Source organism: Procambarus clarkii, chromosome 28, assembly GCF_040958095.1.
Source record: "Procambarus clarkii isolate CNS0578487 chromosome 28, FALCON_Pclarkii_2.0, whole genome shotgun sequence".
Taxonomy (NCBI): Eukaryota; Metazoa; Arthropoda; class Malacostraca; order Decapoda; family Cambaridae; genus Procambarus; species Procambarus clarkii.
In genome coordinates, this window is record NC_091177.1 from 13733712 (window position 1) to 13742767 (window position 9056).

The 9056-nt window shown below is 41.2% G+C and overlaps 1 protein-coding gene across 1 annotated transcript in view; it reads left to right on the top strand.

Moving 5' to 3' along the window:
• Window positions 1-154: 154 nt before the first annotated feature.
• Window positions 155-9056, top strand: part of LOC123754965 (uncharacterized) — a 367030-nt gene continuing 358128 nt past the window's right edge. Inside the window, exon 1 of the mRNA XM_069332916.1 lies at window positions 155-696. The gene's annotated coding sequence lies outside the window, so the exon portion shown is untranslated. The remainder of the gene's footprint in view (window positions 697-9056) is intronic.

Below are 9056 nucleotides of genomic sequence, written 5' to 3' on the forward strand. Positions count from 1 at the left end.
CAGGAATTTCCTTAAGTACTTTCGTATATTAATACATCTTTAGAAGGAGTCAATATATATATAAGAGTCAATTATATATATAAATATATATAATATTTGGTTATATATATAATATGTATATAGCAAAAAAGTTGTCAGGAAAGAGGTGAAGAGGTGAGAGCGGAGGCGCCGCTGTGTTTGTTGTGGCACCAAGTGCTCAATGGCTCGTGTGGTCGTTCCCATTGTTATCCTGAATATGTTGGCAACATAACAAACACCCGTGGATCATGGCGCCGACAAGTGCAAGTAACTTGTTGGTGATGGCATCTACAAGCAGGTAACTAAAGATAAGGCGTTCAATGATAACTTTTGAGCAGAAATTAATACGAACGAAGGTGAGAATGAATGACATCCCGAAAGGTTTGTGCCGAGTACTGGTTGAGGAAATTACGCTCTCAGACATTATTAAGGCTAAAACTACGATTTATATTTTTCTTAACATGAAAGTGAAAAGAAGGATTACATAAGAAAAAGACAGTGAGTAAAGACAAGGTGCAGACGTTACGGACAGTTTGCACGAAGGCTGGTTCCTCATGGAAAAAGTCAGAAATATCAGGAAATTGAAAATTCCTGTCTAGTGTTGGTATACTGGTGGACGGCTTAGGAGCTTCAGCAGTTGTCTTCTATTGGGCAAGCGGATTAGAAGTTCTCATATTGGTGAGTATAACAAAATTGTTAAATTTTAACCATCAAATTGTGTATTTTTCCATTAGGTTTTCAGGATCACGAGGCACTTTTCGAACACAACAGGTTCTTCGTTCGGTTTCGATTCAGAGGTGTTCGGAAAATCAAACCCATCCTCAGACCAAGTCCATTCCATCCAGCGCTCGATCTCAGAGACGCATTCATTAGTCTTAATATGCTGTTCATTCAAAATAGAAATTTTCTCAAAAATATATATTTTTTTATATAGTAGCATATTGTGCATATTTAGGCATTGGTTAGATTAGGTGTTTAGGTTCTGTTGGCGATCATTTCTATTTATAGTACGTGGGGTGAAGCATTTACAGCGTTGTGGTTCGAACACAAGTCGTCACCGAACAACCCGTCCTCACTAGGCTGTTTAAAGCAGCGGCCGTCCTTCCCAGACGCATTCATCAATTTTAACATACTGTGTATTAAACATTGGTTTGTTCTAAAATTGTACATAAAAATTCTATGTATAGTTAGGCATAGGTTAGGTTAGGTGTTTAGGTTCTGTTGGCAATTATTTGTATTTGACGTACGTTGGTGAAACATTTGTAGAATTGTGGTTCGAACAGAGCACGTTAGTGAAGCACTTGTTCCAGAAGTGTTCGGACGTCATCAGTTGTGTGTAAACCGTTTTTCATTCATAAACAAGGTTTGGCGAGTGCATGGAATGTACTTTGGCATTTGTTTACGAAGATAGGCTGGGAAAATCACCTGATCCTCCAGCCCATTCTCGTAAACGAATGCCCAAATCCATTCCATACACCCGCTGTTTATGAATGAAAAACGGTTTACACGCGATTCACAGCTGATTGACGTCCAATCACTTCCGGAACAAGTGCTTCACTGACGACTTTTGTTCGAACCACAATGCTGTAAAGGTTTACATTAGATTTTTTATTAGATTTTTATTCAGGTAAAGGTACATACATTGAAGATGAGTTACAAACACAATGTTGGAATTAAAGATAGAGCTAGTACATACAACACCTAAAGTCACTAATACGCATAGCGTTTCGGGCAAAGGACTGCTTGTTTCACCCACGTACTACAAATAATCGCCAACAGAAACTAAACACCTAATCTAACCAATGTCTAAATAAGCACAACATGCTAATATATAATATTTTATATTTGAGACAAATTTATATTTTGAATGAACAACATGTTAACATTAATGAATGCGTCTTTGAGGTCGACCGCCGGATGGAATGGACTTGGTCTGAGGGCGGGTTGTGGTCTATTAAATCGGAAACGAAGCTAAAACAACCTAATCTAGTGTAATCTGTTAAAGCAGTCTTGTGCCCAGTACACGTTATCTTGGACCTTATATAGTAGATATATGTGCTTTGGGGCCTCGTAGCCTGGTGGATAGCGCGCAGGACTCGTAATTCTGTGGCGCGGGTTCGATTCCCGCACCCCGAGGCAGAAACAAATGGGCAAAGTTTCTTTCACCCTGAATGTCCCTGTTACCTAGCAGTAAATAGGTACCTGGGAGTTAGTCAGCTGTCACGGGCTGTTTCCTGGGGGTGGAGGCCTGGTCGAGGACCGGGCCGCGGGGACACTAAAAAGCCCCGAAATCATCTCAAGATAACCTCTACGAATGTTTTAGGGTTGGGTTTCCACTTTTTCCTGTACTTAAATTATAGTACAAAACGCAAAATTTTTTTGGGCCAATGATATATATTAGCCCTCTCACGTTTTTGCCCCTTACCAGTTGTTAAATAATAACTGTTAGTAATATTACCGATATTAAATAACTTGAGTAATGATTTAAATATACCAATATCGCTCTGAAAAACACGACATTATATATGTGAATTTTCTGCAGCAAATTCAACATTTATATGAATTCGGCTCTCTTTGAATGTTGTGGACAGTAGACCGTTGGTACAAATCCACTTACTTGGATAATAGAAGCTGCAACATAATTACATACACTGCAAATATTTCTGAGTGTGTTGGTTCATTAAACTGTCAGCTATGTTATTGTAGCTTTATGTAAGCTGTGCAACTGCAGTTTAATATAGGCTATTTAATATAGGCTCAATCGACTTGAGAATGGTCCAGGACGGACCGAAACGTCGTCGTCCCATCACCTTCTAGTGTGTGGTCTGGTCAACATACTTTAGCCACGTTATTGTGACTCATCGCCTGCATAGGCTATGTAATTTTAGTTTAATGTAGCCTATACAATTGTAGCTTAATATAGGCTGTGTAATTGAAGCTTTATATATGCTATGTAACTGCAGCTTAATGTAGACTAGTGGCTATCTGTATGCAAGATTTGTAACTAGCTTTGTATTGGCTATGTTACTATAGCTTTAATTAGGCTATGAAATATACAGTCTACGTATATTTGATGTACTTGGCCTTTGACAAGCCTCCGGCTTCCTGCCCTCGTCGAGTTCACTAGAGTGTTAGTGTCCCCTCAGGTAAATTTAGGTACTTAACGGGAATGAATATCTTCGAGTAGGATCGGCCTCAATGGTGTATTTCCTTATAACTAGGTCTTCCTTACAACATCGTGTTTGGGTATGTTGGTATAGTTATTTGATCCTGTTATTCGAGTTATATCGTTACAGATTAGTGAACAAACTCGTAACACTTGAATCATTTGTGTTAAGTTCAAGTATGTTTATTGAGATAAGCAATAAATACATCTCAAAGGGATAGAGCAGCTTAGGCTATTTCTACCCCCCCAATTTGTGTTAATACTTATTTGTGCTACAAATTAGTCTGTGTAGATTGCTTTTGGTTGTTTTCATAATTATGGTGAATTTTACGGCATTAGTTTGAATGTTTCGTTATATTTTTTTTTGGCTTATTATTTGTCTCTCCCGTTTTTGTTTTTTTTGTTTGATGCAATATTCTGTTACTGCTTATACTAATATTTGCTACAATCATTTAGGAAGCTTTTAAGGTTGACATTACAGTTCAGCGTTTTGTATATATAAAATACACATGAGAGGATGTTACTACTACTTTCACATCTATTATTACTGCTATACTAATAATATAACTACTTACTATTAATATTACTGCTGCAACTATTACAACAATTACCACTAGTACTATCGTAAGTTTAGTTACAGTTGTCTGTTAAAGTCTCCTTTATTTGAGAGACATGACAATGGGCATACATTATATATAATTGTATTGTTAATAATTATAAAAATAATTACTATAATAGTAATTATAAACTAATGTTAACTATAATATTTATAAATTATAATAATAACTTATATGCGGATAAAACTTTTCATGGTAATATAAGTCTTAATTTCTTTTTGTTTTTTATATATATCCGGGACGTGTCGGTGATGTATAACAGCCACACAAACTTTTTTAGTTTCTCTTGTTCTCATTACTGGTAAGCGAGGATAAAGAGGGGGAAGGAGGGAGGAAAGTGATCGGGGAAAAGGTTCCCACTGGGAACTTACCGGTGTGTTGGCTGGGGACCCGACTGGACATCCGCCCTGCTCTAGATAACAGCCACCAGATAACAACACGGGGAAGTTGTGGTGCCAGGTACTTTACCCTCCAGATAGACAACCGCTTGTCTCACTCGCTTTTATAGAAGTGGTCTGGATCAATATCTTCCAAATTGTTCGGTGTTTTAAAATCTTCGATAAGATCAGCCCAGTCATGTCTGGTTGGTAGCTGTGTGGCCCTCAACCTTCTCTGGTACGAGAATCTAGTTCTCGAATGAATAAAGGGATAAAAATACTACATATATTATTTTACTCTTCTGGCGTATAGCCGAGCGTGGAAATTTCAGTTCCTAAGCATTTTCTCACGCTCTGACCCAGTCCTCCCTCCTGTATGCTACATTTTCTGTTATTACTTCACTAAATTATTGAAGACCAAGGTGCATCCTCTCTCTCTCTCTCTCTCTCTCTCTCTCTCTCTCTCTCTCTCTCTCTCTCTCTCTCTCTCTCTCTCTCTCTCTCTCTCCTGTGCTGCTTAGTGTTCATATATAATGTAGTCAAACCCAGAAGAAACATGTGAATGTAGATATTCGATTTTATTTTGGATATTTTATGATAGATGATGTGCATGGGTGTGGATATAATGTTTGAACACGCGTGCCGAGGCGTAGCTAGGCTATGGTTCTAGCGTCTAAATGTCTGATAGTTTGTTTCCGTCCTCGTTCCCTCTTCTCCACACTCCTCCCCCCCCCCGGCCCCCAGGGATCCTGTCTATACACGCCTGGCCGCTATTCAACTCTCTCCATCTCTGTCTGAATGGAGGATGGATCGTTGCATGGGTAAAATGGAATGGATGGTTTAATATATCTTACTTTTTTTTATGAATTCCTTTACTGTCTCTCGTCTCTTTCTGTCACCCATTCCGTCTCTCCCTCTGTTTTTACTCTTAATTCTTTCCTCTATTTTCCCCCTCCCTTTCCGTTACTTTCCCCTCCCCCTTCCTTAATCTCTGGATTCAATTATTCTTACTACCTCTTGATCCCATCTTCCATTCTGTTCTTCCCCCCTTTCCCATCATTGTTTCTCTTTGCCTGCTGTCATCTCTCTCATTCCTCTGTCCTCTCCCTTTCTCCTCTTTCTATGCCCCCTCTTAATTCTCCACTGTTATTCACCTCCTCTCACACCTCTCATCACTTTTCTAATCATCATCATCTTCTCTCTTCTCTCTCTCTCTCTTCTCCCGTATTCTTATTCTCCAAATTTAAGATCCTGTTTCTCTCTTTATGCTCTTTCTCATCCGCCTGTATTCTTCAATGAATGTTCTCGAGTTTATCTTATATTCACTTATTATACACAAGGTGGGATACCCGCCGGGTCGTCCTAGTTTCCGTCTGCTCTGTCTGTGTTATTGTGTCTTTCTATCTCTGTTTACGGGTTTTTCTCTCATCTGGGTTTTCTGTCCGTCTTTCTGTCTGCGCTCTGGTCGACCCGGTCTCTCTGCCGGTCTCCGTCTATCCTCTTCCATTTGTCTCTTCCGGTTCTGTCATTTCTCTCTCTCTCTCTCTCTCTCTCTCTCTCTCTCTCTCTCTCTCTCTCTCTCTCTCTGACATTAATGAAATCAACAAAGAATAAAACAGTTATCTGTTAGATTTGAGAAAGAGAAGAGGCTTTTAAAATGGCAGAGATTTTGATTTAATCTGCGTGTTTTCGCGCCTTAGGGCCATTGTATAATTAATACAAATTTATGTTAATTTACCCGATATCAATGCAGACTGTGAACATCCGTAGGCGCCGTGATGAAGGTTCGAACCTATGTGATGGATGTTCCCACACACACGCCCTAGTTAACTAAGCCAAGACATGCTTATACTAATATTAGCTACTATACCTAATGGTGGTGGGGGTGACTGTGACTGGTACGATGTTCCTGCATTAATTCTGGCGACCCCGACCCGACCTTGTTGGTTGTGTACCCCACACGGATCAGGGTGCAAAGTTGGGTGAGCTGAATTGTCCTGCAGTAGATTTAAATTTTCCTGTTGTTGATCTAAATTGTCCTGCTGTTTACTAAATTATTCTACTGTTGGTCTAAATTGTTCTGCTGATAATTAATCTAAATTATCCTGTTGTTGATCTAAATTATTCTGCTAAACTGTCACGCTTCTCTCTCCCGGACTTTGAAAATGCATTTTATATCCGTGTTAGTATCTGGCCGTTGGTACTGTTGCCTCATACCTCACCGTTGGTACTGTGTTACCTTATACTTCACCGTTGGTATTGTTGCCTCATACTTCACTGTTGGTATTGTTACCTTATACTTCACCGTTGGTATTGTTACCTTATACTTCACCGTTGGTATTATAGTGTGGACTAGGTAGTGGGACCTAGCGGTTGCCAGGATTAGGTCGGTCTGCCTAATCCTCCTCTTATCTCGTTATATCACAAGATAAATAATTTATATCGTTATGATATAGTTCCTAATTCGCTAATAATCTTGACTGCATAGTTCTATATTGCCAATTGTTTTGGCCATATGCAGGCTGAACTTGCAATCGACTTGAGAATGGTCCAGGACGGACCGAAACGTCGTCGTCCCTTCACCTTCTAGTACTCTTGTGCTTGCGGGGGTTGAGCTCTGGCTCTTTGGTCCCGCCTCTCAACTGTCAATCAACTGGTGTACAAATTCCTGAGCCTACTGGGCTCTATCATATATACATTTGAAACTGTGTATGGAGTCTGCCTCCACCACATCACTTCCTAGTGCATTCCATTTATAGTGTGTGGTCTGGTCAACTGTTTTGGCCATATTTGCGCCAGCGTGCATTTATTTTCGTATATCGTTTGATGTATTATCTAGACGTTGGTTCGTTAATGGTGGGATAAGGTGCGGCGTATTTTGATAACGCTGCTAATGACATTGTACCATCCTCCCGCCAGGATTGTGCCACTGATTGTTTTACGGTGTCTCTGTAGATGATCCTGATTCGCTCTATACAATCACTCGCTCAATTTGAGTGCTACCTGCTTGGCTAAGATGCTGTTCCTGCCCGCGCATCACAGCTATAAACACGCTTCTTGTTCATAGTTTATATTCTGTTGTGTGGTACACAACCAGGGGACTTTCCCCTGGTGGTGGTACACAACCAGGGGACTTTCCCCTGGTGGTGGTACACAACCAGGGGACTTTCCCTGGTGGTGGTACACAACCAGGGGACTTTCCCTGGTGGTGGTACACAACCAGGGGACTTTCCCTGGTGGTGGTTCACAACCAGGGGTTTAATCCCAAGTCCAGGTGGTTCTAGAGAAAGCTGGAGACTTGGCCGTCGCGAATATTGTCTGGTTCCCGCGGGTTTTTTCCCTTAATGGTAAGTTTTTATGGCTTTGTGGAGTCAGGGAAAACTTTCCATGCTCTTTGTTGGGGTGTTTTTAATGACGATCTTCGCCCAAGTTTAAAACTATTCTTTGATATTGTAGGTGATCTTGGTCTTGGTGGGAGGGGTGTTAGGTCTAGCGATGTGCGAGGCCATGTTGTAGTGTTGGGGTCTACACATGGGTCTCTGGTCATGTTGTGGTGTTGGGGTCTACACATGGGTCTCTGGTCATGTTGAGGTGTTGCGGGTCTACACATGGGTCTCTGGTCATGTTGAGGTGTTGCGGGTCTACACATGGGTCTCTGGTCATGTTGAGGTGTTGGGGTCTACACATGGGTCTCTGGCCATGTTGTGGTGTTGGGGTCTACACATGGGTCTCTGGCCGTGTTGTGGTGTTGGGGTCTACACATGGGTCTCTGGCCATGTTGTGGTGTTGGGGTCTACACATGGGGCTCTGGCCATGTTGTAGTGTTGGGGTCTACACATGGGTCTCTGGCCATGTTGTGGTGTTGGGGTCTACACATGGGTCTCTGGCCATGTTGTAGTGTTGGGGTCTACACATGGGTCTCTGGCCATGTTGTGGTGTTGGGGTCTACACATGGGACTCTGGCCATGTTGTAGTGTTGGGGTCTACACATGGGTCTCTGGCCATGTTGTGGTGTTGGTGTATGTGGGCACTGGATATTGTGTGTGTTAATAATAATCAACATACACCAAAACATGGGAGGAGATCCAGACAGATTCGGATGAATGTGACTCTTGAGGATATTCATGTGAAGTAAATGTTGAAAATATTGGCAGAGATGCTGTTACAGGGGCAGAGGTGTATGTAGATAAGGACCCCACATGAGTATGTTGGACTGGATGTATGTGTGGATGAAGACGTGGATGCAAGTGAGGTTATATAGTGTAGATGTGGTTGCTCTTTGTGGATGAAGATATATATGTGAATGTGAATGTTGATGATTTATATTAATTCTTGCTCTTGACATAAGCTGTCTTCCTAAGATAAAAGTATTTATAGCAACTATTTGGTGGGAAGTACCAGCATATAGTGATGGACCACCAGAGAGGTCTTTCTGGTGGTCCATCACCATAGTGATGGTGGTCTTTCAGGTGGTCCATCACCATAGTGATGGTGGTCTTTCAGGTGGTCCATCACCATAGTGATGGTGGTCTTTCTGGTGGTCCATAGAGAGAGAGAATTGATCATTTAGATAAAAGTGTATTTGATTACATCACAATATATAGTGATGGACCACCAGAGAGTACCAATATGTAGTGATGGACCACCAGAGTGTACCAATATGTAGTGATGGACCACCAGAGAGTACCAATATATAGTACTGGACCACCGGAGAGTCCCAATATGTAGTGCTGGACCACCTGAGAGTACCAATTTATAGTACTGGACCACCAGAGAGTACCAATATATAGTGCTGGTCCACCGAAGAGTACCAATATGTAGTGCTGGACCACCAGAGAGTACCAATATATAGTACTGGACCACCAGAGAGTACCAATA